The sequence below is a fragment of the Dermacentor silvarum genome, chromosome 3 (assembly GCF_013339745.2).
Source record: "Dermacentor silvarum isolate Dsil-2018 chromosome 3, BIME_Dsil_1.4, whole genome shotgun sequence".
Lineage (NCBI taxonomy): Eukaryota > Metazoa > Arthropoda > Arachnida > Ixodida > Ixodidae > Dermacentor > Dermacentor silvarum.
Window position 1 is genome coordinate 87679588 of NC_051156.1, and position 27325 is coordinate 87706912.

The 27325-nt window shown below is 48.2% G+C and overlaps 1 protein-coding gene and 1 long non-coding RNA gene across 5 annotated transcripts in view; both read right to left on the reverse strand.

The window, feature by feature from the left end:
• LOC119445562 (monocarboxylate transporter 9) overlaps window positions 1-27325 on the reverse strand; it is an 81209-nt gene that overhangs the window by 8807 nt on the left and 45077 nt on the right. The window lies entirely within an intron of this gene.
• LOC125943867 (uncharacterized) lies at window positions 8626-9766 on the reverse strand. The gene is made up of 2 exons (XR_007465953.1): window positions 9481-9766; window positions 8626-8752 (listed from the first exon to the last, which is right to left on the reverse strand). It is a non-coding gene; the product is annotated as an uncharacterized LOC125943867 (long non-coding RNA).

The following is a 27325-nucleotide window of genomic DNA, read 5'->3' on the forward strand; positions in this document are numbered from 1 at the left end:
CCCAACGAGTCTTGCGGCTAGCTTTCCCCATCAGGAGCGAACCGACTCCTGAACCTCCTGATATGGTGGGCGGAAGGAGCGAATCTCGGGTAGTACTCGTTAATCAGCTCAAACTGGGCATTTCTTGGGAAGCCCTATAGCGTGACCGTCGGTCGTGCCAAGCTGTGGCGGCGACCCGCAAAGAACCAGTGCCTCCTTGGAGCGCGTGGAGACCTTTGGCGTTGACGCTTTACGTCGAGGCAAACCGCTCGCTTCAGTCGCGATCGCCTGCTCGGTGGAAATCAATGAGGAACTGTCGTCGACACTTGGCGTCAACGAGCTTTTACGCCGCCGATGAATTCGACGCTTTCCTCTTGACATGTTTCGTCGTGCCTCCGGGATTTGCCGACTATGGGAAGACACGGCTGCGCGGTCTCCTTGGACGGTGGCTCCGATTCTTCGGCTGCATAATAGCGGAAGAACCGTGTCGCCTAGACGAGAACCAGATGCTGCCGTCTTCGGCGCAAAGCTCCTCGCAGGATGTCTCGCGCTGTTTGGAAGCGCTGGAATGCGTCTTCCCGCCGTCGCCTAGCGTGGTAACGTCTTCGCGTGCAGTGTGAAAGAACTGTGACAAGACGAGAACCAGCGGGAGAGCCGCTACAAGAAGGCTAATAGCCACAGCGAGGGCCAAGGCCATGCCGAGGTGATTTCGCAGAAACTCGTCGCAGAAGTGGTCCAAGGCTTTCGTCAGGGCGTCGAAAAGAGGTCTGCAGTTACCGGCCGCCGGCTGGCGCCCTGCGTTCCAGCTCGTCAGGACCGACACTGACGTTCTCTTCGCCTCATCTTCAGCCGGCAGCGTTGTCTGCGACGCAATGGAAGTAGCCAAAATGCGCAGGGCAGCAATCGAAGCTCCGTCACCGGCGCACTTTGTCAAGATGAGTTCTGGTGTGAGTGATGAGAACAGCACGCCACGTTCGGCATCAGGCCATGCCATTCGGACCAATCTGTTAGGGCGCAAGAATGTCGACTGCCTGCAAGGTGCGCACACATAGCACTCTCCCAGGGTTCCCGTCGAGGACACGACCATCAAGACAGGCGTGGCGAGAGTGAGAAAAAGCATGATCAGCGCCGCGTTCGCCAACATTATCACAGTCGTGCGTCGATTTGTCCTCACACGCTCCACTCGTAGAATGGCGCAGTTGCGAATACCTGAGGCAATGCCAAATCCGAGCAAGGCCAGTGTGATGCAGAACAAAACCATGACGACTGGAGTCGCGACCAAATCGGACGATCGTTGCCCTAGACCAAGCTTCGTGCGCTGCTCAACGTTGCGATGCTGACCTCCAGCCGGTCGATGCTTGCGAGAGTGCGATTGAGCTGCAGGTGCAAATCGTCACGTATCAGGTCGCCCGCATCTGGAATCGCAGCTCCTGGCAAAAGCATCCTGGCGGGAACGTTCTTGCAGCGGCGCAGCTTGGTCGCGATCGAATCGATGGCGGAGGCAGCAACGAGGCAGTTGACGGCAGATATTCGGGCCACGGTCTCGTTCGGCAGGACTTGGTAAAGGAGCTTCTTCACGCTTTCCGAGACGTCGGCATCGGCGAGTTCTAGCAGCAAGTCACCGACGGTTTGGTTCGCGTACCGACGCAACTCATCCGTCGCTCTTTGGAACGCTGCTGGCAGCAGTCGCAGCGCATCCGCCAGGGCTGTCTGCAAGGCCATCATGGCGGTCAGGTCGGCCAACGCGAAAACGGCGATCAGGCCGAGCAGCACGCAGCAGGCGAGGCAGCAGCGCGGAGCGGTCGGTCTCCTCGGTAGCGGCACGCGGCCTCCCGTGACGCAGGCGACGAAAGCGAGGGGAACCACGGCTCCCAGAAGAGCCACGACGCCCAGGAGGAGGCCGATGAGGAAGGCGCGCAGTCTCGGGTGCTGCTGGTACATGAGGTCGAGGAAGCCGGCGAGTCCGCTGACGCGCGACGTAAGCTCGGTGAAGAAGATGTCGGTTGCCACGTCGTCGTCCCCTCCGGTGGGCTTGCCCAGGAAGCGAGCGGCGATGCCGGCGGTCGTGCCCCAGGCGGAGAGAACACTCGTCCAAGGACTTGACTGCTCCAGAGCTGGAGCTGTTGAAACAGTCTCCGCACGCGTTGAATCTGGATAATATTCCGTCCCGTCCGAAGGCTGCCAATAACCAAAGGGCGCGGAGTACATCGTGTCGTTTGCTGTGGAAAAAGTCCGCTTCTTCTTGCTTCTGCACTTCTTCTTCTCCCAATGGTGGGCACGAGAGCATGAAGGCACGGATGTGTGCACACACGCGTGCACGCCAGGGACGTTTCCGGCCGTTGTCTTAACACACCATGTAGGTTTAGCATAATTATCAACGCAAGCATACGCATGACAAGTTACCTCTATAAATGGAAGAAGTCCTCAATGCTGCTATGCAAATTATAAGCATACAGGCGAATGAATACTTGCGACCCCACTGCGCACGGTGTAAGAGGAAGACGTTCATGAACTCATGGCTTGCGCTCACTCCGTTTCAGCTGAGTCTGGCCTGATTAAGAAGGTCCTAATTCAAGTGTCGTGCAGACACAACTTAGAAGACACTGATTACGAAAGTAATAACATTTAAAAGCCGACATACCACCCATGGCTATGATTGTAGAGTGTACAGTCTAAAGGATGCCCCACATTCAGCGTTTTGCCGGCGTTTGCTGGCGTTTCGTCACCCGGCGCCGCTCAGCGTCAAAGCTGAGGGAGGTGCCAAGCCGAAACGTCGTGCTCAAGACACACCAGAAATCTCGCCGCCGCCGCCCCCGCCTTCGGAAGCGGCTCGATGAGCGCCGACCCACGGCCGCTCGATGAAACGCACGAGGTGCGGCCTGCCACATCGCGCGGCGAAGTAGAGTAACCTAGAATATGGGAGTGTCCAAAGCGCCGCGGGAATGCATGGGAGGAGCGAGGACCTTTTTGTGTGAACTCCCGCGCCGCGGCGCTGCTGTACCACACCCGTGGGCTTTCTCCGCTGCGGAAGCCGCGCCAAGGCGGCGGGCGTCTGCTATGAGCCTGTTATTTTGGTTGCTATTAGCAAACATCGCAATAATTTGGAATATATTAAGTACCACGTCACCGCAAGGTAATACCGCAGTGACTCACCACACAGAGAACGCGTTTACCGGCTGTGAATACGGGTATTTTGTGTATTTCCTTCTAGCTCGCTTGGTCCGCGCATACGCGGCTGTTTGAGCAACACATTCCGCGCACTTACTTCGTTTAGTGATGCGTGGAATGAGCAACTTGACTGTGCTGCTAGAAGAAAATAACCTGGAGATCGCGAGGATAACCAAGAGAACGTAGCAGATGTGGCTATAGCTCATGCTAACGCTTTTACGTACACCCTGTCGTTTCCTGTCTTTTATTTCATGCATTTGATTTGCTTTACAAGACGGAATCCCGCGCTCTGTTGTTTCTTTATTAAAGCGAAATCCTTAACTGGGCTCTTGGGAAGCGGAATGTGTCTGTTGGCCGATGAAGCAGTACCAAAAATAAATACAAACCGCGTAACTCTCGCAGCTCGTTCACTTGGTATATATACCAAAGTATACTGTGGAGAGGCACAAATGTGTGACTAAGATGACTGATGGGTCAGTCATCTTCAGTGTCACCCATGTAGAAAAATAAACTTTTGCAACATGTCGCCCTGAATCACGCAAGCGAACCACGCATAATGTAAGCCTGCTGCAAGAAAAACGCGGTCGGTTTGTTTGTAACTTGACATATTTGCACTCAAGTCACGATTAAGGATAACAATATGGCGTGTGGTCATAAGACGACGGCCAGAAATCCCTCTGATACGGTGGGTGTGACGATAAAAACGTGTTGAATGCCAATCTCGATCTCAAAGTGTCGAACCCACCCATATATCTTGAAGAACTGAGAGCAGATGTAAAGGATAATAATAGTAATGATAACTTCTGGAGTTTTACACCCAAAAATCACAATATCGCTATGAGAGACGCTGCAGTGGAGGGCTCCGTTAATTTCGACCACCTGGGGTTCTTTAACGTGCACCTAAATCTATGAACACGGATGTTTTATGCATTTCGCCCCCATCGATATGTAAGCCGTCGTGGCCGGGAATCGAACCCGCGTCCTCGAGCATAGCACTACAACCTAACAAACCACTGAGCTATAGCACGGCGTGTATAGGTAAAGGGCACGCGAGAAATATACGCGGCAAAAAACAAGACAAACCAAAATAAATGGAACGCTAACTGTGCAACATTGTATACGTATGCATCATTTCATAATTACGAGCAAACGTCAGAAAACGAAAATGATGGATTACGCATGTGCAACTCGTCTTTCGCCTTCTTGTGTTGCAAGAGCGCAACAACTAAGCGAATTTTAATATGAAAGTAACTTTAGGAAAATTTATTGCGTATGCTCGCTGGTTCGTACACAGCAAATATACTTACTGATCAATAACTACGTACTTGTAGTTACGTAATGAAAGAGGCAACAAATCACCAGAACATAAACTTTTCATTTTTTGCTGTTATTGAAGGTAACTATTTTAAGGATATGTAGAATCAATAGCGATGTTTGTAGTGCATCAAAGACAGTAATTTTCAAGACGATTTTCAACTCAATATACTGCAAGCACAAACATCGTCACGCGCCATGAATGCTTGTTAGTTTACGTAAAAAATCACACGTTATGCAATAACTATGATAAAATGAGAAATTACATGTTGGTAATTTCTAAGAGGATTCACGGATTATTAAAACAAGGCTATTGCAGTAATAACTTTTACATAACAAATTTGTAAATGGCTAGGCCAGTAGTAGCTATTTATTCATTTCAATGTAGAAAGAAAATATATTTGTTTAGCTATATTGGCTGGATCGAATGGCTTTGCTTTCTATAGTCTGAATTTGAAAAAAGCTTCGCTCACGGTGAGCCGTAAGGTACATCATGCGCGAAGTTTTTATTGAAGAGATAGCGTACAGCAAGAATTGCTCCTGTACGCAATCTCTGAAGCGAAATAAGCCTACAATATTGCGGCGTTAGGGCCGTCTTTGCTCTTTCTCTTGCTTCCCTTACACCTTCTCACTCTGCTCTGTTCATAATAAAATATTGTCGTGGCTAAAGAATATTCGAATAAATACATATGCATATAGCTGTAAACCACTACTCACCGTGAGCGAAAAGCGCGTATATGGTGAGCGAAGCGGTCACTGCACGCACGTAAGTATTTCACTTGACTGCGCGAGTAATTTAGTTTTTTCGTTACTCCTATTCTTGCAAGAATGGTGCTATTGCCCGCGTACCCATGCGAATAACGTTTCATTTTTTGACGTTCTTTCCTTGCGTGGGCTCATTTAGCGCGTTTCTACGCACGCACAGTTACCGTAATACCGTTCCCGAACTCTAGCACCGGAGCTAGGCCGCGCTGATGAGTTTGATACATTAGTTTTGTAGCGTTAGCTACACTGGCCTAGCCAAGCCCGTTTCGCGCGGCACATCAAGAGCCGTGCTGCGCATGCCAAAGGATCAGTGATGTCACACGGCTTGCGCACCGGAGCCACCGGAGCCGGCACCTCTCGCGCACTCCGCCGCCGCCGCGCGCGACTCACCGCCGCCGGTCTGCGCATTCCAGAGGAGTGACGTCGTAGCCGTGGTAGACGCACTGGCGCCGGCGCGCGCTCGCTGTGCAGTCGCCGTCTGACACTGCGCTGGAGCCGCTGCGCTTCTGACTGGCGTTTGCCAGTGTGGTATAGCCATGGAGAAGGAGAGCGCAAATGCTGCTCATAGTCTGCATCTATGTCAGGAATGGGATTGCTGCCAGTGAACTGCCAAACGTAGCGGTGCCTAAGGGTGAAGCCTGTGCCGTTCAGCTTGACGAAAGTGGTGTGATAACCGAAGCCGTGTATGTGCCACCGAACAATTCTGTTAAAGACACTATAGACGTAGTGGCTACGTGTATACCTAGTCGGGCGGCAAGTGAACTGTGTGTGGTGGCTGGTGACTTCAATCGTGCTCCAGACTCTCTTTCTGTTCCTTTGAATGACAAGTTTAACCTCGACTTAGCCAGTCTTCCAACTGCACAGACGACCCAATGGGGAAGCAGCATTGATCTTGTCTATCAGAGACAGACAGACAACTCCAAATACTGTGTTGGGGCCATAGAGATGGCAGCGTGTTACTTCACTGATCACCGAGCCGTCTTTGTGGCAATAGACAAGCAACGTGACGTTGAGCAAAAATAAATATACATGTGCCACATAATACGTATACCGCGTGAGTGTCATTGGAGCAGCAGTAAGCATGAAAATCAAGCTAATCCTTGACAATCTAGACAACCAGGAAAGCTAAGAATAATCAGCTGAACCTTTGCTAACGCTACGTATATCCTGGCATAGCCGAGCTAAGCCACTGCAACTTTTTTGTATTATCTTGCTGGCCAAGCACAAAGAAACGCTCTAAGATGGGTAAGCTCCATGCAGCACCATGCTGTTGAAGTTAAATAGAGTTTAAGTGCTTTGAGTGGAAGATGAACGCAAAAAAAAAGTTGCAGTGGCTTAGCTCGGCTATGCCAGGATATACGTAGCGTTAGCAAAGGTTCAGCTGATTATTCTTAGCTTTGCTGGTTGTCTCCTACGTTCAACCGCTAATTGCCAGGCAACTACTTCGGGATCCGATGAGTCAAGCTTCTCCGTTCTTCTGCGCTGTTGAGCAGCATTTGCGCTCTCCTTCTCCATGGCTATACCACACTGGCAAACGCCAGTCAGAAGCGCAGCGGCTCCAGCGCAGTGTCAGACGGCGACTGCACAGCGAGCAAGCGCCGGCGCCAGTGCGTCTACCACGGCTACGACATCACTCCTCTGGAATGCGCAGACCGGCGGCGGTGAGTCGTGCGCGAGAGGTGCCGGCTCCGGTGGCTCCGGTGCGCAAGCCGTGTGACATCACTGATCCTTGCGCATGCGCAGCACGGCTCTTGATGTGCCGCGCGAGACGGGCTTGGCTAGGCCAGTGTAGCTAACGCTACAAAACTACAGCGCGTAGCAGACGACCCTCGCTTCCCGCGCGCGAAAAGCCCACGTGACCGGAGCAGCTGCGGCGAGGCGCGGCAGTTCCGAGAAAAAGGCCCTCGCCGGAGCCGGTGCTTTGGACACTCTCCCAAATTCTAGGTCACTCTACGGCGAAGTATGGGTACGGTGGCTAGATGGGTAGGTGTGCCGACCGAGCGTAGTTCACCACTTCTCCGCATCATGACACAGAAGTGGCGCTGCGGACAGTAGAACGGTAGAGTCACTGGAAAAACAGAGTACCGCAAAGGTACGCGGCATGCCGGCAACATTGGGTGGCGGCGGCCATGTTCCTTCCAGACCGCCGACGCGCTGTAGCGGTGCCAGCGTGCATTGAGTAGCGTTGACTTAACTGACGGATTTCCCCCCTAGATTTCGAGTCCCGTTTCGCGAAACTGGATTATTTTTGTGTTTTTCTTCAAGTGGATGCCACAAGTGACATCAGGATATCGACGGAAATGAACGTACTGCGCGGTAAGCGACGGAACGTATAAAATGTGCGGCGATGGTTCCGATGCTCTACGTGTCGCTTTTGGACTTCGTCTTGCGTCAAGTGCTATGTGCAGAGCTGCTGCAAACATACTTGTATGCGCCCAGTGAATTCGCTTGAAACGTCTTTTACATGAAAACTGGGCCCTGAGGTTGTGTTTGCGCTAAAAACGCAGCTTGACAGCCGATGGAATATGCAGTGGGTGTTCAGGTTGCCTTCATAGTGCTCGTTCGCGTCCTTTCGAAGTACAAAAGCAAGCAAATGTAAACAGCTTACTGCTGCGCTTGTTTATCTGTATAATCGGAGCGAAGTGTAAGCAGTAATTTTTATGTAGATTTATAAAGTTGCCTGTCACGTATCAGTGATAAAACGCCAGCAGCCTCTGCAAGCAAACTTCGCGTCTTGCGGCTACTGGCGTGTTTGCGAATGCGTGCTTGTAATGTTCTCGTCGATTTGTGAAATAAGCTCTCTGAAGGTAACGTTGTAAACGACTGGTTAACAGCTTTTAATTCACGCGAAACTCAAGCAGGTATCCGCATACGGCTATAAAGAATGTGTACGAATGTTTTTTTTTATACCTTTGATAATGTCAACCTTTTAGTGCACTTATTTCCAATCTGTTACTGTGTTCTGGAGTATTGTGTTGACATTGCCAGTACTAAACAGTGGTGCGGTTTTCCTATATTTATTTTCGATCATGCTCCTTTTATTGTATACCCTTTATGTGAATCGGATCATTAACACAAAAAGACGTTTTCGAAAAAAAAAGTTGCGAAGACACGGTAAAAACTAGGTTTCTGAAACGGAATTGTAACATTGAGCACTTCTATTTTTTAAATGATGTTCTTGTCGCTGCACTCACGGCATAAAAATATGTATGAGGCTGTTTATAGAGGTGCTGTGCCAGTTGACAAGCATTCGTAATCATGCTGTAGCAGGTTTGCAATAAATATTACTATTTTACAGCCTCCCTGTATAAGGGACACCATACCATTTGTCCCCGAATTGCTTCATGCTGTCAGCAAAATTCCCATTTTCAGAACAGCATGCAGTCACAAAGTAAGATGTGGAGGCAAGCAACATATTTATTTCACAACAGTCACAACAACAATTTATTTCGTCAAGCATGACAACAGCATACCGGTCTTCCGATTCGACTCTTGGTTTCTCAAAATCATCAGGAATGAAATGGTCCTATAGTTTGTCCATGGAGAAAACAAAGAAAAATAGGAATGTTAATAAACCTACCCTGTGACAGTGCTTAAAATATCTAAAGTGTAAGTAGTCGCAAAAAAAAAGAGTCAGGAAATCTATAGAAGACATTTTGAAGCAACATTTTCTGTATAGACCTGGTGCTTGTTTAAAACACGTTATTCATGGGAACCGCCTCCTTTTACTCTGTAGCACAACATGCTCACTTGAAATGCATGTTTGTTGTTTCCATCGAGCCGCGCGAATCAAGCACTGCAGCTTGCTTGACATGTATGTACGTTTTCTTCAAACGCGGCGCGCAAACCGAATGAAACAGTGGAGAGCTTGCTAGAAAGTTCGTAGTGCGATGTTTTCAACAGCACTAAGTGACTTGAAACATAGGTACTGGGCAATTTTCAATAGCGCAAAACAAAGCGAGCCGCGCGAACCGAACAGTTTACTGGAAACAATAGCGCAAAGCAGAGCGGGCCGCGCGAACCGGAGACCTTACTTGAAAGATAGGTACTGGGCGATTTTCAATAGCGTGAAACAAAGCGAGCCACGCGAACAGAACAGCTCACTCAAAACCACGTGTGCTAGCTACATAGTGTTCAATAGCCGCACCCAGAGCGATGAGCGTGAACTGGACAGGTAAAGTTTAGCGGTCACACGCAAGTACAGTCACTTGAAAGCAATAACTGTCCAGCAAACTAGTTATTCAAGAAACTTACCTCGCACAAGCGGGTGTTCTTCGAGGGCGCGAAGTTTTTGCGGCCAATTCTGTGGAGCCACGCAGAACGTCGTTCACCGTCGTCCTTCCAGCACGGAATAGAGAAAAATGCCTTCCCGGACTCCGTTCGGTTGCTACACCCGAAGGCGCAGCAACCAGGCATGATGATGGGTTATTTCTGACGCCTGTGTTCGCAAGCGCAACGCAAGCGTTGAACGAAACGGCGAAGTGCTCTCCGTGCGCGGTGCGTACGCTACGGGTTCGACGTGCCAACTGAAAGGGCTTGGAAGAAATATGGCGGCCAAAGGTCACGTGACACGAGCGCCCCAATCACCGGTGGCCGCGGCAGGAGGCGGCGCGCGGAAAACAAATGCGATACTCTAAACTTTTTCCAGTGACTCTATAGAACGGCTGAGCTGCGCGCAACGGCGGCTGCGCTGTGTAGACGAGCAGCGTGTTTGATAGTATTGCTGCCTCTGCTCTAGCTTTGAAGTGCGCGTTATACAATGGCGTTTCGAGCAGAGTAAGCAAAGCCAGAATGGGGAATTTGTTACTGTCGTCTACTCAGAAGACAAGATATGCTGAAGTAAATTTTCTAGCTTGGCGATTGGTCACATATATTTATTGGTACAAATGCGGCGCTCCAGCTCATTGCATTAAATGCGTAGATGCATTTTTTCCATGCATAAAACAAAACTGCAGTGGTTTTATACGGTATATGGAAACGTGTTTACGTGATATTTAGTCAGTTCGAGTGTTTCAATTTCGAGACATCCAGCTATTGTTTTTATTGCTGCCTCAGTTGCGCGGTATTTAAATTGTTACTCGACGAATTGTGTTGATAAGTGCATATGGTTCACCGTTTGATTGCAATAAAATAAAGCAATACGTCTTGGGCTAGATTCATGAACATATTTAAAATACAAGAAACGCTCTCATAACCTGACGCACCAACATAAATAGTCTACCGCCAGCAAGGTCGCAACGTTGGTCCACCACATCATAACATTATTCGCAGCACACGCCTCCGCTTCAGGTGATTCCTCTTCTCCCTGTTGCTTTCACGCACCATGTTCTTGCCCTTGACAAGAAAGTAAAGGCGTGTAGTCGAATAGAACTTCACAACATCGTTTGTGAGCTCTTTCTTGTGCCGCTCACAGCCGATCAAATTCGGAAGATTCAGCTGCAGAAAGAATGTAAAGTTGGTGATACTGTTGCTTCGTAACTCATTTAAACTGAAGCACAGCTTGAAGGCGTCTTCAAGCGATGCTACCAGATTTTTTTTTTAGTGCTTCAAAAGGGAGCAACAGCCCTGACCTACTCGTTCTGTTGAATTCAGTAATGTCCCTGAGCAATCGGAGCACTTGGTTCTTTGCAGGAACTTCCTTGCTACATAGCCTGCTATATAGAATATAAGCCTAGAGTCACTTTTGAAGTTTTGAAGAAAGGCTCAGGAACATGGATGAAAATAAATGAGCGGCTAAAGTGCACAAGTATCTCTACATGAAAAGCGTGGACACAGAATGGAGGAAGAGGTCAAGGAAGTTGGCAACCAAGTAAAGGATAATCGAAACTGTAAATAGACAACCAGGGGTCATCAGAAAGAAAGTGAGAGAAATAGAGACCGTGAATTGGATGCAAAGAATGGAAACGAAAAGGACAATGGAGATTTACAAGAATGAGAAGAAAGAAATTAGACGGGAAAATCTGTACGATAACACAAAGGGCCGTGCCTTGCTATTTGAGGCTCGAGCCGGTTGCCTAAGGACGAAAACATATCGGAACAAATATTCGGAACTAGATGAGACATGTGTATGCTGCAGTAAAGATCCAGAGACCACTCAGCACATCCTAATGGAATGCGACGGGATCCACCCAGCGAGAACCGTAGATAACGTGCAAATCCCAGAAGCGCTTGGGTTTAAAGTGGAAGGAAACATAAACAGATCAGCCGTAGAGATCAGCAAGAGACGATTAGAGTACTGGTGAAAAAAAAGCAGGGAAAAGATGGATACGACCTGATCTCTTAAAATCATAGGCAGCGGTACAAGCTAAATTTTTGAAAAAGAAAGATAATGAGAGGGGGTATACAAAAATGCTAGATAAAGAACATGTGTAGTATACCTGATTAAATCAAGCAGGCTAGGTGACTATTTGTCGCCACCCCGTTTCAAAGGGGATGCCAATAAATCATCATCATCATCATCATGCTCTCCCTCCGGTACAGTGGCCACGGTACCTCCAGGAAGGCGCCGCGGGAGAGATTTCACGTCTTGCTTGCATGCCTTTTGTCCGCACACGTGGTAGTATAAATGTGTTGAAGTCCTTGTCGTGTTGCATGTGGCACTATTCCGCACAACTGCTGCGTGCCGCTGTGTTACTAACGCAAGAAAATAACCATTTATCAGGGACCCCGAGTTTCCGAGCGACACGGAATGCCGTGAAGCATGTCTAAAAAAAAACATTTCGCGACAGGGACAAATGACAAAGGCAAAAAACATTTTGGAGCCGAGGGACACGTTTTAATTGGTGTGTTCGCTTCACTTCACGGACGGCCACACCGAGGAACTGTGCAAGGAGTTTCTAAGCAAATTGTTACAGACGCTACTGGCGAACTGGCCCGGGCCCTGAATGCAACTGTGGAACGGTTAAAACTCACCTACAAGCCTCCGTCACGGAAGGTAGTACGATTTTAAAGCTGTTGAACGAGGCACTTTTCCGTGGCTTCACATTGTGTTAATAAAGAAAATGACAATAGGCACAGCCTCCCTCGATCTTTCTTTTTTCTTTTCACTATTGCAATTGCTGTATTCACGCTGAACTTTTTTTTTTCACTGCATCGTCTTTACATAAATAGGCTACACATCGGCAATGTGGCTGAATGTACAATCCGTTATAAACTGCCATCCAAGCCATTTTTCTAGAAAGGTGAAACGAAAGAAATCTAGCAGAAAATAGTTCTACAAACCTATGTCATTAAGCACGCATTTGTAAGAAGTTTCATATTACACGATTCTTTTTCTTTTCTTACCATAGCAAGTGCTCTATTCATGCTGAACAACTTTTTTCCACTGCATCGTCTTTACAATAATATGCCGCATGCCGGCAATGTGGCTGAATGTACTATCCGTTATAAACTGCTACCTATCCAATTTTTCTAGAAAAGTGAAACTGAAAAAATCTACCATAAAATAGTTATACAAACCTATGTCATTATGCACGCATCTTTAAGACCAGCAAACAAGCACGTCAAGCGAGGCAAGTAAATAAGCACACTCCACAAAAGCGCCCACTGTATCAGCAGTACTGCCTATTGATAAAGAACTCGCCAGTTCTCTTGAACGATGGTCACAAGGCTCGAAACCAGCGGCAGAAGTGCGCCGTGCTGGCCTATGTGAGACTATTAGCGGCTCAATACTGATTCTGGGTATATTGATATCCTTGCAGGCAGCGTTGATATTTTATTTCATATTTTGGAAACAAAAAGCACAACTCTCGCTTCAATTAAATGTAAACACGAAGCATGCGGACGGCGTCAAAGAAACGCTCCCATCCGTGCGCCTGTCCCGGAGTAGTGGCGCCGCTGCGGTGGCGCGGAGAACTAGTCGCCTCGCAACGGTTTCGGGCGACGTGGCAGGCCGCACCTCGAGCGGCTGTGGCCGACCAATCAGCGCCTGGCAGCGGCCGCGCTGCAGGTACTGCTGGCAACTTTTGCAAGCGACTTCCGCAGCAACCAGTTCCCGTGCGCGCCACCACGGGGCGCCGTTGTCTCGTCGGCGATAGGGTTGCCTCGATGCCAGCGCCGCCGTTCAGGGTGGAGACAACCCCGTTGGCGCCGCCATATTGAATCACACGAGCTCAGACTCAGCTACGCTTGCGTTCATAAATAGTGTTACTCGCGGCGCACTTCCAAGTGCTTTGCCTTGATGATGATTTTTTATCGGTATCGCATCTGCACATCTTTATAACAGATAGCCGTTAACTCGTCGAAGGTCGAAGACGTAAATGTATGGCGCCGGGAACATGCCCCAAGTTGCCTAATTCAATCACATTTAATATGCCGTGTGTATGTTTGAAATACGCACTGTTTTTTTGCGCTTCGATGCTTGGTATATAAGGTTTGTGACCCCCTGTGTGTGGAAGTTTTTCACACGTCACGCCTCCTTTACCGTAGCCAGCCACTCGCGCACGGCGGTTAGTTTCCCTTGCGTTGCGCGTGCTCTTCGCGTTCGTTGCAATTATTTGACGATATCTACGCGCAATTTACCTTTTTTTGCCCACAAAACTGTGTGCTGACAGGATTAAGCTGGTGTAAAAATAACTGCGATGTGAAAATAAGGTTTAGTTAGTGCTGTAGAGAAAAATGTAACGTAACTTGTCTGTGTCATTCTTGCGTAGTACACACAAGAAACCAAACGATGCACAAAATACATTTACTGAGTAATGTCTAGTACAGTCAATCATGAAAGAGATATGTACATGAAAAATTATATGTACTGTGTGGCGACTGAAGGTTATGTTGAAAGACGAGATAATAAAAAATCGCAAGGTAGGCTCGACACACACAATGGGGCTCTTGCGTTGCCCAGGGGGCGCTGCAAAAATGGTGCTAAAAAGCGCCCTCAAACCGAAACTGGGTAGTACCAAGCTTGGTCGTCTGCTTAGGGAAGCACGTTTACAATATGGACCCGCCACTTTCGGTTGTGTTGTACCACGGCTTGCAGCGAATATTGGGCGCCGAAGATTTTTCCATGGGTGGCATGCTGCGTAAAGGCAAGAAATTATGCAACGCCGAATACGTGTACGCCGTTCAAGAAATAAGCGGCGACGTTTTCGCCCGGTGTCAATCGCAAGTGAAGCGAGTCATGCACGTGCGCAGTTGAACTTCAGGTAAGATTTGCACGCTGTTAGATTCAGGCGCACAGACGCGAGGAAATGCTTTCTATAAATAAATTCACAGCAGCGATAAGCAGACATGTGTACGGAACTGCTCGAGCGCACGATGGTACGCGCTGCGACTGCAGCGGTCTTTCAGCATGCCGCGGTGTACGAACTGCTCGAGCGCACGATCGTACGCGCCGCGACGGCAGCGGTCTTTCGACATGCCGCGAAACGGCGGGTCTCCTGCAATCTTTGTTGACTGCATGCCGCAAGACAAGTATTTATGCCTGCGCTGTAGTAGCGGCCATCTGTCTAGCAATTGATAAATAACTGATGCAATGCATATAAGCTCGCAGTAACGTACGTACGTGCGAATCGCGTGGCAGCGCGAGCTCGTGCACTGCTCGCTTGATGTAGCTTTTAATGACAGCGCTCGAACATCGATGTGCTGTAATCAATACTACCTTGCTGTGCTGCCTCAACGTGCTGGCTTGAGGTCAAGGATGAGCACATTCAACTCTCTAACCTGTGCTGCTCGTAGTGGGGTAGTGAATTGTCACCGAATCAGGCCAACCATTTGTGGTCATTTGCACACACCTGGTCACTTCACCACTTTGCACCGGTCTAATTGTTCATTGTCGCTGTGGCTGGGTCTCGAATCGTGAATCACCAACCATGCCTGCTGCTATGTCGGTCTGCCATTTCGCTTACCCAGCGCGACGGACTGGAGTTATCCAGCGCGCCCGATCGCTCCGCAGCGTGAGGCCTTGAAGGAAAACGGTAGAATCTGATGTTGGGATTCAGGCCTTGTGCATGGCAGCCCACGACGCAGCAGTAACGACGGTGGCGCCTTTTCGAGGCTGAGCTAGGTCTCTGCGGATCGGCGTCGCCGATGTCTTCTGCTTCCAGCATTACGTCCCACGGCACACGGAGAGTCCGTTTTCGTAAAACTATAGGCTGCGGCCAGCTCGCAGCCTGGTCGCCATGGTCTGTGAGAAGTGACGAGCCTTTTCGCACTCGAAACAGGGCAAGAAAAAAATGCGAATCGACGCAAAACTCGGGCTATAAACGTGCTTCGCCACAGCCAGGGCTCAATACTATCCAAGCTGGTACTACCCAGATGACGTTTTTCGCCGCCACCAGGCGCCGCTACTATACCTCAAACTCCAGCGTAAGACGCCCATTCGGGATAGGGAGTTTTTTTCATTTACTCATTACATGGGGGGGTTTCAAGTGAGTACATCAACCTTATTACACAGAATATAAATCAAAAACAAGATTACAAACAAGAAAACGCAACCGCGGGTAAAATTAATCAAGATATCCAGCCAGAATACATCAGCTACCATCAAATACGTCGCATCAGCCAAACACATCGATGGCGAGTACAGCACAATTTATAAATAACCATTACAACACTGATAAATACATTAAAAAAATAAGCAACACTGCATACATATCGCGTACAAAATCCGTAAATGAAACTAAGACAGTCAAATTCAGATTAGCAATGTTTTTCACTTCGAAAGTATAGTCCATGATGATGTAGGGCTGTTGACATTAACAGACGGCGCCCATCCTGTAGATTTCCCTCGTACTGGTCCTCTTCAAAGTGTTTCTAAGTACAAGTAAAACAACAAAAGTGATTATTGATATGAAAAGTTGCCTTGTACATACAGAGAACCCATTACAGTGCTTAAAAATAAATTTTCGCAGATGTAATGCTCTATTACCTCGCTTCACACGTTTCGAAGAAATGCACAGGCTACAACAGACACCATGCCAGAAAGCGCCGAAACATTTTGGTCCCATGATGCCCCTTAACTCTACTACACCTGGGCATACCGTGCATATGCATTTAAAGGCCGTCACAGTACCCACTACGATCGGGAATGAGCAAGAATGACTATCCGCTTACGAGCACCACGCTACAATTATAGTCGTCTAAAAAATCAGCTATATAACGTAACAACCTGAAATCCACAAGATATCTGCTGAGAAATCAGAGAAAATCACAATGCTTCGCTTGCCACGTACACAACAGCCGCTCTCCCCAGAAGGAGCACTGCGTTCTTTAGTCCCAAATAACCAGTAGCGAAAAAAGAAACTGAGAAAAAAAGAAAGAAACAAGAGACACACACGATGTGTGCTTCCCGTGCAAAAGTAAAATAGGTGGTTTACATGACGATTTGTAGCTAATGTAAGACTATTTCGCGGTGAAGCATTTTCGTCAGTCCTTAAAATAAGAGTACTACTCGCATAGACTGCGCCGATCAAAACGGCAAACATGTGCGACGCGCGCTCGCAAACGAAAGGCTACTCAGACAGCATCGGTGCAGTGCTTAGTTCGTGAGCGAACGTACGTACGTGAGCGAGGATCACAGAATACTTTCTTCTTTAAACGAAAAACACGGTGCGATAGTCTAATCTTTCGTGACACTTACCTCGCAAACGTAGGAGCTATCCGTTGCCTTCCAGTGATACCGCTTTACTTGGGCTTCCCATCTCTTCCTTCGCTCTGGGTCCCGGGGGAAGCGTAAACAACGAAGCCCTTTACGCGTCGATCCGGTGCACTTGGCAACACATCAGCCCGTCATGTCGACTCGATGCATTTGACAAGCTTGTCATTCATGCGGCTGAACACTGTCCAGCAAGTAGAAGCGTCAGCAAAGCATCCGCGCGCACTGTGTCTCGAACTAAGCACCGGCACCAAGCAATCGCAACCGCTCGCTGTGATTCATGATGGCGTCGCATCAAGAAAGCGGCGGCGCGGGGGCGGTCAAAGGATGGCACCACCCTGAACGGCGGCGCTGGCATCGAGGCACCCTAGTCGGCGAGGCTGCGCCGTCTGAGAAAGAAGCCTCTCGTACCTTCGAGCACGCAGCCGTGAATATTTTTATTGCGATAGCAACTATATGGACACTTCAACCAGATTTATGCCGTCGGCATCGCCGTCGTCGCCGTCGCCGTGAGGTTCCGTATAAAGTCCAAGGGCGATAAAATCGTCGCCGCGCGCCGTATGCGCGAGCGAAAGCGCGCGGGGGACGCGCGCTATCAAGGAGAGCGAACGCACGGCGGAAAGCAAACGCGACCGCCGCGCGGAAGACCGTGGGGGTATGAGAGGGAGGGAAGCGGGGCGACGCTGTGCTCCGGCACCAAAGGCGTATCTTGCAATCGGGCGTAAGGGGAACTTGCCACTCAATCTCCCACATGAAAGCAAGAAAGCGGAAAGGCAGTTCGAGAAGGGGGGGGGGCGCAGCTTCTACTCTGCCAACAACTGCGCTCGTACTTTGCCCTTGGCTGTGGCGTTCGCCCACACCGTCTGTTATCTCCAGACGGCTCTGACTTTTGTATGCGCTGTACATTCGCCGCTCAGTTTCCATTGAAGCGATAGACCACACGAACCTTCGCCCGCTGCGGCGGCTGCGCTTGCTGCCAGCGTTTTGACAGTCGTTGTCTGCGGTCCGTCAGTGTGATCTATTCATGTTTGCTTGTACGCGCTGACACCAAGCTTGTTAATTCAGTTAGTAAGTGGATGTGTCCAAGTTTATGCAGGCGATAAAACTAGTATCCCTACTCCGAATAGCTCTCTGCTAATTTGCTATCGCAATTGATGCTTCGCCTTTCGGACGAAACTGCGACATTTTTTAACAGCGAAGCTGTTCTAGCCAACCGTAAAATGTGGCGCCTGTGCCTCGCCTCCTCTCCGTGCCGTGCACATGTATGTTGCCTTGACATGGGACGTTAATGACAATGACTTTCTTTCCAACAAACTTTGTTCGGGGTCCTCCAGGCGAAAAGCTGCGACATACAGCTTGAATGTGCCTGAAGGCCCTCACATGGCAGCAGTAAGTCTTCCATCCGCATGCGTACAAAATATAAAACACTCATCCGTTAGGATATACAATTACAGTGTAGCAGAAAAAAATGTAACATATAAAGCAACATTAATCTTTTCAGATAATTACATAGCTTTTATAAAAGAATCGATTAAGCTGAGTGAACATCAAAGCTAAGATGCATATTGTATTATACATGCCAAATGATGTCTATCATATTTCAAAAAGAAGCAGAACAGTCAACATGTCTAGGATGCACCATATTATGATACATTCGATTATGAAACACTGAGTGCATACTTAATTTTCATACTGTAAACAATGTAAAATAGAAGTTACTTTCTTTTTCTTTCTTTATTGCGTATTCAGTCCAGTTTACAAAAATACGCTCTAGTTTGTTTTCGAGTCAAGGTATTTACGATAACATTTTCTTTCCCTACTTGCAGATAGGGTGTGTCTTAGTGACTGCACGAGATAACTTGTGCGCCTCTATGGTACTAACCACCTCTCTTGGCTGCGGGTACGCGCGTCACTATTTTCGCGTTCAAGTCGTGACGTATGTTTTAAAAAGGTTCTACAATTTTCGGAGCCGACGGAAAAAGGATGCAGTAGCGGGTATATATAGAGATTAGTTACTCTTATTATGTTATATTTATATAAACGTTGCGCAGTAGAATGGAAATAAGGTAGATTTGCTAAATGTCGAATAGCTCGTTTCTGAAGTTGAAAAAGTGCACGACGATTATGCTTCGTGCTGGTAGCCCACACAAGCGCACAGTAATTCAGATGCGATTGAAACCAGGCATTATATATTTGCAGTTTCACTTTCTCTGGATAAAATGACGGCAAAATTCACCAGCGGCAGATGACAAGTGATTTCATAACTAGTTCAATGTGGTATGTCCAGTTCATATCTTCTGAACGTGTTACGCACAATACTTTATATTTGCTCAAAGTTTCAATCAGCGCGCCGTCCAAGAATAATTATTGTTTTAAATAAGAGTGCCTGCCCCTTGCCCTCAATAAGATGGCCTTTCATTTGAAGCTATTAATTGTTAAAGCGTTATTACGAGACCAAGCCGACAAATTGCACAGAATACTGCGAGATCAAGGACATGGCCAGAGATAAACAGGCTCGTATCGTCAGCGTAATTGTACAATGGATGCATCACTTACTATTTCAGCAATATCGTATACACAGATATTAAAAATCGGGCCCAGAACGCTACCCTGTGGCACCCCTCATTTAATTTCCCTATACGAAGAGCAGTATTTTTCGATAGCGAGGCACTGCGTCCGCCCAGACAGATATTCGCAAGTGTCTGTAAGTATCTCTTATTGTCCGCTAGTAGCACTATGTCATCCGCATACATCAGTCCAGGGACCTTCTTTTGCACCCTTTGCCTATTACGCGTATAGAATAAATCAAATCCTAATTCGCTGTCTTCCAGTCGTCTTTCTCTGCCCTTAACATAAAGCGTGAACAACAATAAAGACAGAGGACATCCTTGCTTCATCCCTTCTTGAATTCTCACCACTTCATTACCTTTTCGACCTTTCTATACAACTTGTACTCGGTTGTCTCTGTATATTTCCCTCAGCACCTCCACAAAATCATCTACGCTTTCGTGCTTAAGAACATCCTATAACAATTCCCTGTCTACGTTTTCATGGGCTCCTTTAATATGTAGAAATGTTATCGATAAAGGTTTATTCTGAGCTACTGAAATCGCTATGCACGGAGTTAGTACAAACATATCTTCTAAGCGTCTGCCTGGCATGAACCCATTCTGAAGTTCCCCCAGTACATCATTTTCCTCTACCCATTTCGACAGTTCTAATTTTATGGATTGCATTGCCATTATATATATTGTAACGAGCAATGCGCCTATCCTGCGGACGAAATAGAAGTGTCATAGCAGACGAGTAAGAGGAAGAACTGTATCCCGGCCGCCATCTTTGGTGGTGTGGTGCTACTTGCGGTCACTTCTAAATATTGTACGTAAACCCTTTGAACAGCGAAGCTGTTAAACCTGGAGGAGAAACGTCCGAAGTCCGCAGAAAGCTCCGCACCGTTGCCTAGGAACAACCAAGCCACAGCACCGCCTGGCGCAACCTCGCCTAGCCGGGCATTGGCCGAAGCTGTAGCGATGACGTCACCTCGCGTTGTCTAGTAACCGCCGGCACAGATGCGCGCTCGCTTCGTCCGACACAGACACGGCTCCGCCGAGCTCCCGCCAGCTGCGCGCTACTACGCATGCGCCGTGACGTCATCGTGGCGTGTCATCTGTTGTGCGCCGCCCGTACACTGTGCATAGTTGTCGCCCCACTTCCCCTACGTGTGCTCGGACTGCAAGTGCTTCGCGAGGCGTTCCCCGATGCCACGGACCACGAGGAAATGCTTATACACTTTGTATAACTTAGCATCACTTCGTATAGCCACCACCTGCTAGGAACCGATCAGCTCCGCTGTGTCTTTAGCCTTGCGCCACTAGTGCAAGCTACCCCAATTTTTTCTTACATCTCCGCGTCAAAAAATTTCGGTGTAGCTTGCACTAGTGGCGCAAGATCAATGCCCTAATCAGAAGAGTCTTCAAGCTTGCCCTCGGCCTTCCCGTTCGAACACACACAGAATACCTCCTCAAGTTGGGAATCCACAACACGTTCGAAGAAATTGTTGAAGCTTAAGAGTTTTCTTTGTTTGTCAGACTCTCCGGTACCCCAGCGCGCCGAGCCATACTTGGCATGCCGGGACGTAACCCCACGGTCGTCGGTACCGACGCTGTGCTCATGAAGCTGGCCAACGACGTAAGTGGCCAACGACGTAAGCCCGGACCACGGAGTAAGATAGACAGGAGCGCCGACTCCGCCGCCGCGCAACGCATTCGCTCGGGACAAAACGTGCAACGCAAATTATACATCTCGTAGCGCCATCTGTCGAGGCGCGTGGAAAACACTCATCAGCTTGCTTCCATGTGCGCATGCGCTGAGTGGCGGAGACCGGCGGAGACCGGCGGCGGCGACGGCGGCGCAGAACGGGCAGCGCGGCACCCGCTGAGCGTGTCGTCTGCTGCAAACGTGGACCGTCGGCCGTCTCAATTTGACAGCAATCAAACAAAAAATATATGCGCACAAATAATAAAGCGCAAGTAAACACGCGGTAGCGCTTTTATGCACGCATACGAAACATTTTTAGATGTCTTTAGAGGGAACAGACGATAAATGATGCTGTACAAAAAGACACAACACAGACGTACTTGTTTTTCACTCCTCTACGTCTGCACGGAAGCGAAGGTGGGAAATTTTCGTCTTCCTCGCTTTGTTTACCATGTCTGCAGTATGTTTATTCATGTCTGACGGAACAAGGTATCTTGATACTTGTGCGTGAAGAGACTGAGCAACAGGACAGTGTTTTGTTCCCGGCTGTAAATCTGGGTATGGCAAAGGACGCGAGAAGTTTTCGCTCTTCGCTTCGCCATCTGATCTTCAACTACTCCACCAGTGGCGTCAAAAATGCCTCAAATAAGCGAGCGCTTAAAGCAATGGACAAAATATGTGCGCGACACTTCGAGAAGCAGCTTATTTTTGATAGTTACTTCAGCAAAGACAAAGGTGATGTCCTACTAGATCTAAAGAAAGTGCCTCGACTTCGAAGCGGAGCAGTTCCTTCAATTTTTTAGGGAAGCCTGGCGTAGCTCAATGATGCTGAATGCCAGGAGGAACCAGAAGACGCCAATGCGGAAGGACGGGAGAAGCTCAATTTAAATTTCTCTTCAACTAACACAGTGCAGGTGCCTTTCCTTGCCCAGACACATGCCGTAATGTAGAGAGAGAGAAAGGTAAAGAAAGACAAGGAGGTTAGCCAGTGTAAATGCCGGCTGGCTACCCTGTAAATTCTCAGCCTCGCCTTCGAGATGATTCCCCTAGTTATGCAGACACATAGTCAGAGCTTCTGTTGTGAAATAATGAGCAGGAAACACTGGCAGGAATTCCCAATTATTATGTTTAATGAGAATGTGGGGATTCTGCTCACAAGAGAACCGGGCGACACGAAAAACACCGCGAGAAGCAAAGAAGCAAGCGAAGCATCTTAGCACTTGATGCGTGCTCAGATAAAGAAGAGTGATAAACGTCAGCTTTTGCGTAAAAACTTCTTTTCGCTGTCGTCTTTCATTGCTTGAGACCACCCGAACTGCCGTTATATCGCCTTACCATTTGCTATAGTTTTTCTCTCTATCTTTGTTTATTTTCTGTTCCTGTGCCTTGTAAAGTTTCATGTAGGCCACCTGACAAATGCCCTGCATTTGGCCTGTATAAAATAAATTAAGTAACATGATACAGGACTTGTTTCTCCTGCTAACGTCACTCCGTGAACCGCAAGAGCTATGCGTACTACAGGCGTCAGGGCGTGCGCGGAGCAGACGACAAAACGGATAGGCAAGCAGGCGCCGCGAGAGAGCCCCCGCGCCTTTGCTCCTCTCCGCTGCAGAGTTTTTCTTAAGTCGTAGCGCCGTCTGGCGAACACGCTGTGAAGCAGGAGCCGGCGTTGCAGAATGTGTCCCTTCCAGACGAGCGGAGTCGGCGCTCCTGTCTTATCTTACTCCGTGGCCCGGACAGACCCCTGTGGGGTGGTTATGCGGACTTCGAGCATGTCCTGTGGGGCAGCGCTTCAGCCGGTCCCCCTTTCACCCAAGAGGAAATGAAGCTTATTAAGGCCCAGGACCAGACCTCTCAAAGCCTGGCAGTCCAGAGGGCCCGCGAGAGGACCGTCAGGTTTGACCTGATGGTCTCTGAGTGGGCCTAGCGAGGTGACGTTGAGTTGAACTCGTTTGTATTGCGGACCGAATAAAGTTGTTTCACTCATTACTCACATCTCCCAGTAACATCTTTGGTGGAGGTGCGGGGTTTATCCGAACGACACCGCGAAACTTCGCAGCGGACGTCTTGTCGCCCATACGACCATGTTGACTGAGAGGCCCACCGACTCAGCATCGGCTACCATAACATCTGTAGTCGTGGCCCAATACCGAGACCCTGTTATCTTCTCCGGTATGGACGCCATGGACGTCGAAGACAGATTAACAAAATACGAGCGAGCCAGCAATAACAACCGGTGGGACCCAACTATCATGCTGGCTAACGTTATCTAGTACCTCAAGGGAACAACGCGTCATCATCATCATCATCATCATCATCATCATCATCAGCCTATATTTATGTCCACTGCAGGACGAAGGCCTCTCCCTGCGATCTCCAATTACCCCTGTCTTGCGCTAGCGTATTCCAACTTGCGCCTGCGAATTTCCTAACCTCATCATCCCACCTGACTTTCTGCCGTCTTCGACTGCGCTTCCCTTCTCTTGGTATCCATTCTGTAACCCTAATGGTCCACCGGTTATCCATCCTACGCATTACATGGCCTGCCCAGCTCCATTTCTTCCGCTTAATGTCAACTAGAATGTCGTCTACCCCCGTTTGTTCTCTGATCCACACCGCTCTCTTCCTGTCTCTTAACGTTACTCCTAAGATTTTTCGTTCCATTGCTCTTTGTGCGGTCCTTAACTTGTTCTCGAGCTTCCTTGTTAACCTCCAAGTTTCTGCCCCGTATGTTAGCACCGGTAGAACGCAATGATTGTACACTTTTCTTTTCAACGACAGTGGTAAGCTCCCAGTCAGGATTTGGCAATGCCTGCCGTATGCACTCCAACCTAATTTTATTCTTCTGTAAATTTCTTTCTCATGATCAGGGTCCCCTGTGAGTAATTGACCTAGATAAACATATTCCTTTACAGATTCTAGAGGCTGACTGGCGATCCTGAATTCTTGTTCCCTTGCCAGGCTATTGAACATTATCTTTGTCTTCTGCATATTCATCTTCAACCCAATTCTTGCACTTTCTCGATGAAGGTCCTCAATCATTTGTTGTAATTCCTCTCCATTGTTGCTCAATAGGACAATGTCATCTGCAAACCGAAGGTTGCTGAGATATTCGCCATCGATCCTCACTCCTAATCCTTCCCAGTCTAAGAGCTTGAATACTTCTTCTAAGCATGCAGTGAACAGCATTGGAGAGATTGTGTCTCCTTGCCTGACCCCTTTCTTGATAGGTATCTTTCTACTTTTCTTGTGGAGAACCAAGGTAGCTGTGGAATCCTTATAGATATTTGCCAAGATATTCACGTATGCCTCCTCCACTCCTTGATTACGCAATGCCTCTATGACTGCTGATATCTCTACTGAATCGAATGCCTTTTCATAATCTATGAAAGCCATATAGAGAGGTTGATTGTACTCCGCAGATTTCTCGATTACCTGATTGATGGCATGGATATGGTCCATCGTAGAATATCCCTTCCTGAAGCCAGCCTGTTCTCTTGGTTGACTGAAGTCAAGTGTTGTCCTGATTCTATTGGAAATTATCTTGGTGAATATTTTATACAATACTGAAAGCAAGCGAAGAGGTGGTGGCGTGGAGTAGAGGTAGAACACCCGACTTCAAATCTGAAGGTCGTAAGTTCGAATCCTGCTCCATTCCACTACATTTTCAGGCATGGAGTGGTGCCTGACACCGGCAAAGAAAAAAAATACATATTGCCGAGAGCTAGTGGGGCTATACTAGTTCAGGTGCAACCAAACTAGGCAGGCCCACTAAGCTTCATCAAAGTCCCTCCCTCACCAGAACAGGAATTGGCCTCCCTGGTGCAGTATTCAGCCACTACCTCCCTCATGACTCCGACAATTAACCCATGGCCCTCAGTTCCCAGTGGCTGCGGAGCACCTGACCAAGGCGGCGGTCAGACCTGCTACGCGGCAGAGGGAGCTAAGAACAACGTGTGTTTGGTTCCAAATACACGAGGAGGAACTGACTAGTTGGGACACAGGCAAGCACAAACTAGAGAAGCTCTTCGGTGAGCCAGTCGGGTGCCAGCGAGCCGCCAAGAAGAAACTTTTGCGCCGGTCCCAAACATGAACTGAACTAAATGTCGTGTACATTCAGGGCGTGTTATCTGTGTGTCGGCGGTTTGACGACAAAATGCCTGAAGCTGACAAAGTCAGCCACATACTTATAGGCATCGCCGATGACGCCTTTAATTTACTTATAATAAGGACTGCTCTACCGTCGACGACATCATAAAAGAGTGCCGATGCTTTGAGGAAGCGAAGAGCCGTAGTGTCTCGCAACAATTCGTGCGGCTCCCTAAAATTACCGTTACCTCAACTTGTGAGGACGTCCAGCCGCATAATACTGAAAGCTTGCTGTGTCTTGTGCGGCGTGAGATTGAGGCAGGAGCGGCGCCAGGATTTTTTTACTGGGGGGGGGGGGGGGGGGCGCACCCACGACAAGTGAGTTCCCAGGGGGGGGGGGGGGGGGGGCATGCACGCGGGGAACTTATGCGTTGTGTTTTGACTATGCTTACCTCCCTTCCATTTTCCTCTTATTTTATAAACGTTCAAGTCAATCAATCGGAAGTCCGCGATAAATCTAGTTACATGGCACCTACGCTTCCTTCAGTCGCTCAAGACTCCAATAAACATACACGGTGTACTTTAGGCTTAGGTAAATGCAAAGTAATAGATATCCAGGCGGCGCTCGTTCAAAAGATGTCAATCATCCCGACGCTTCTGTGCATTACAATTTCTCCCACTATTTCAGAACGTTTTCGTATTTTCTTTTTTTTTATCCTCGCCGTACGCTATATGTGCGAGTGAAAGCTTGCGAGGGTCAGCCGACGATTGCGGCTCAATCTCGCGCGCGCGAAGGAGAAAGGCGGGGCGGAAGCGCCCTTCTGCTTTCGCGCGGGAGGCACGGGGGATTGGGGATTACTCCGGCGGCGCCGGCGATCGGCGACGTAGAAAAAGCGCGCGCGCACGCGCGGGCCTCATCTTCAAAGCGATCTGCGATGTGGAAAAAGTGCCACTTATGACAAAATTATTTTATCTAAAAATTCTTAATAGTATTTTTCTAATGAACGCTATGCAATTTTAATTGTTATTAAATTATCTAATCAACATAGTTGAAACCGCCGGCTTCTTGGCCAATCCTCCGTAGTGGGTATGAGCCAAAGTTTGGGAGATGAGACGAGACGAGACAACGTAGTCTCGTGAGTGACACTTGAGCCACGCTAATGCAGCACCATCTATTGTTCCAAGACACGTTTAGATGAGATAATTCGAAGGCGGACAACGAAGATTTGTGAAAGTTATTCTGAGTGGCGAAACTTCTAAATCGCGCTGCGGTTACAAATGCAGTTAATGGTAAAATAGAAATTACCGGGCCACCGTGTGATGCTACTGCGAGTTGATCATTAGATTTATTTAGTATTAGACCTGTGTGTCCCGGAACCCACACGAAACGAACAAGGCGTAAGTGCCTTGGGACAAATTTAACGCTTCTCATGCGTTTGATAAAGTAGAAATTGTTAGGGAAGAACAAACAGAGAGATGATCTGTTAAATTACGGCTGCTGACAAACATGAAGGTAATATACGTAAAACTAAGAGAATATCCCATAATTCAGCATCATAAGCATAAGTCAGGTAGTCGTATTGAAAAAGATGAATTAAGAGACAGTAATACTATACTAATACGTGCCTGAATTCTCTTCACAGATGGGAGCGTGAGTCGCTATCACAGTCATTATTTCTAGTAGTGCAAGGGGATCTTCTAAAATACCATTTAGGAATTAATAGGGCAAATGTTTAGCATTATTTGGAAAAATGCCATCGAAGTCAATCTTAGATATTGGAGAAGAGTCGCTTAATAAGTCTAGCTCACAAAGGTGAACTTCTAATGGTTTTAATAGAGTTTGCACAAAAACAACTTGAAGCCACCACAAACTTGAAGCCACCACTGTGTCACTAATACTGAAAGAAATGAGTGTGACTCAATAATGAAAGCGTACATCAATTTCCGCTGTGTGGATGCATAGATGCCAAGAAAGGTTTGCACTGATAGGATACGAAATCAAATGAGAAGAGAAGGCATGCGTGGTTCTTGATATAAGATAACAATCACGACTAATTTAGGGAGACCAAGACATAAACGCAATGCTACTCGTTCTAAAAGAGCAAGGGGCTGAATTTTCTGAGCAGGTCGGCCCGAGTAAGCTTTGAAAGCTAGGAGGAG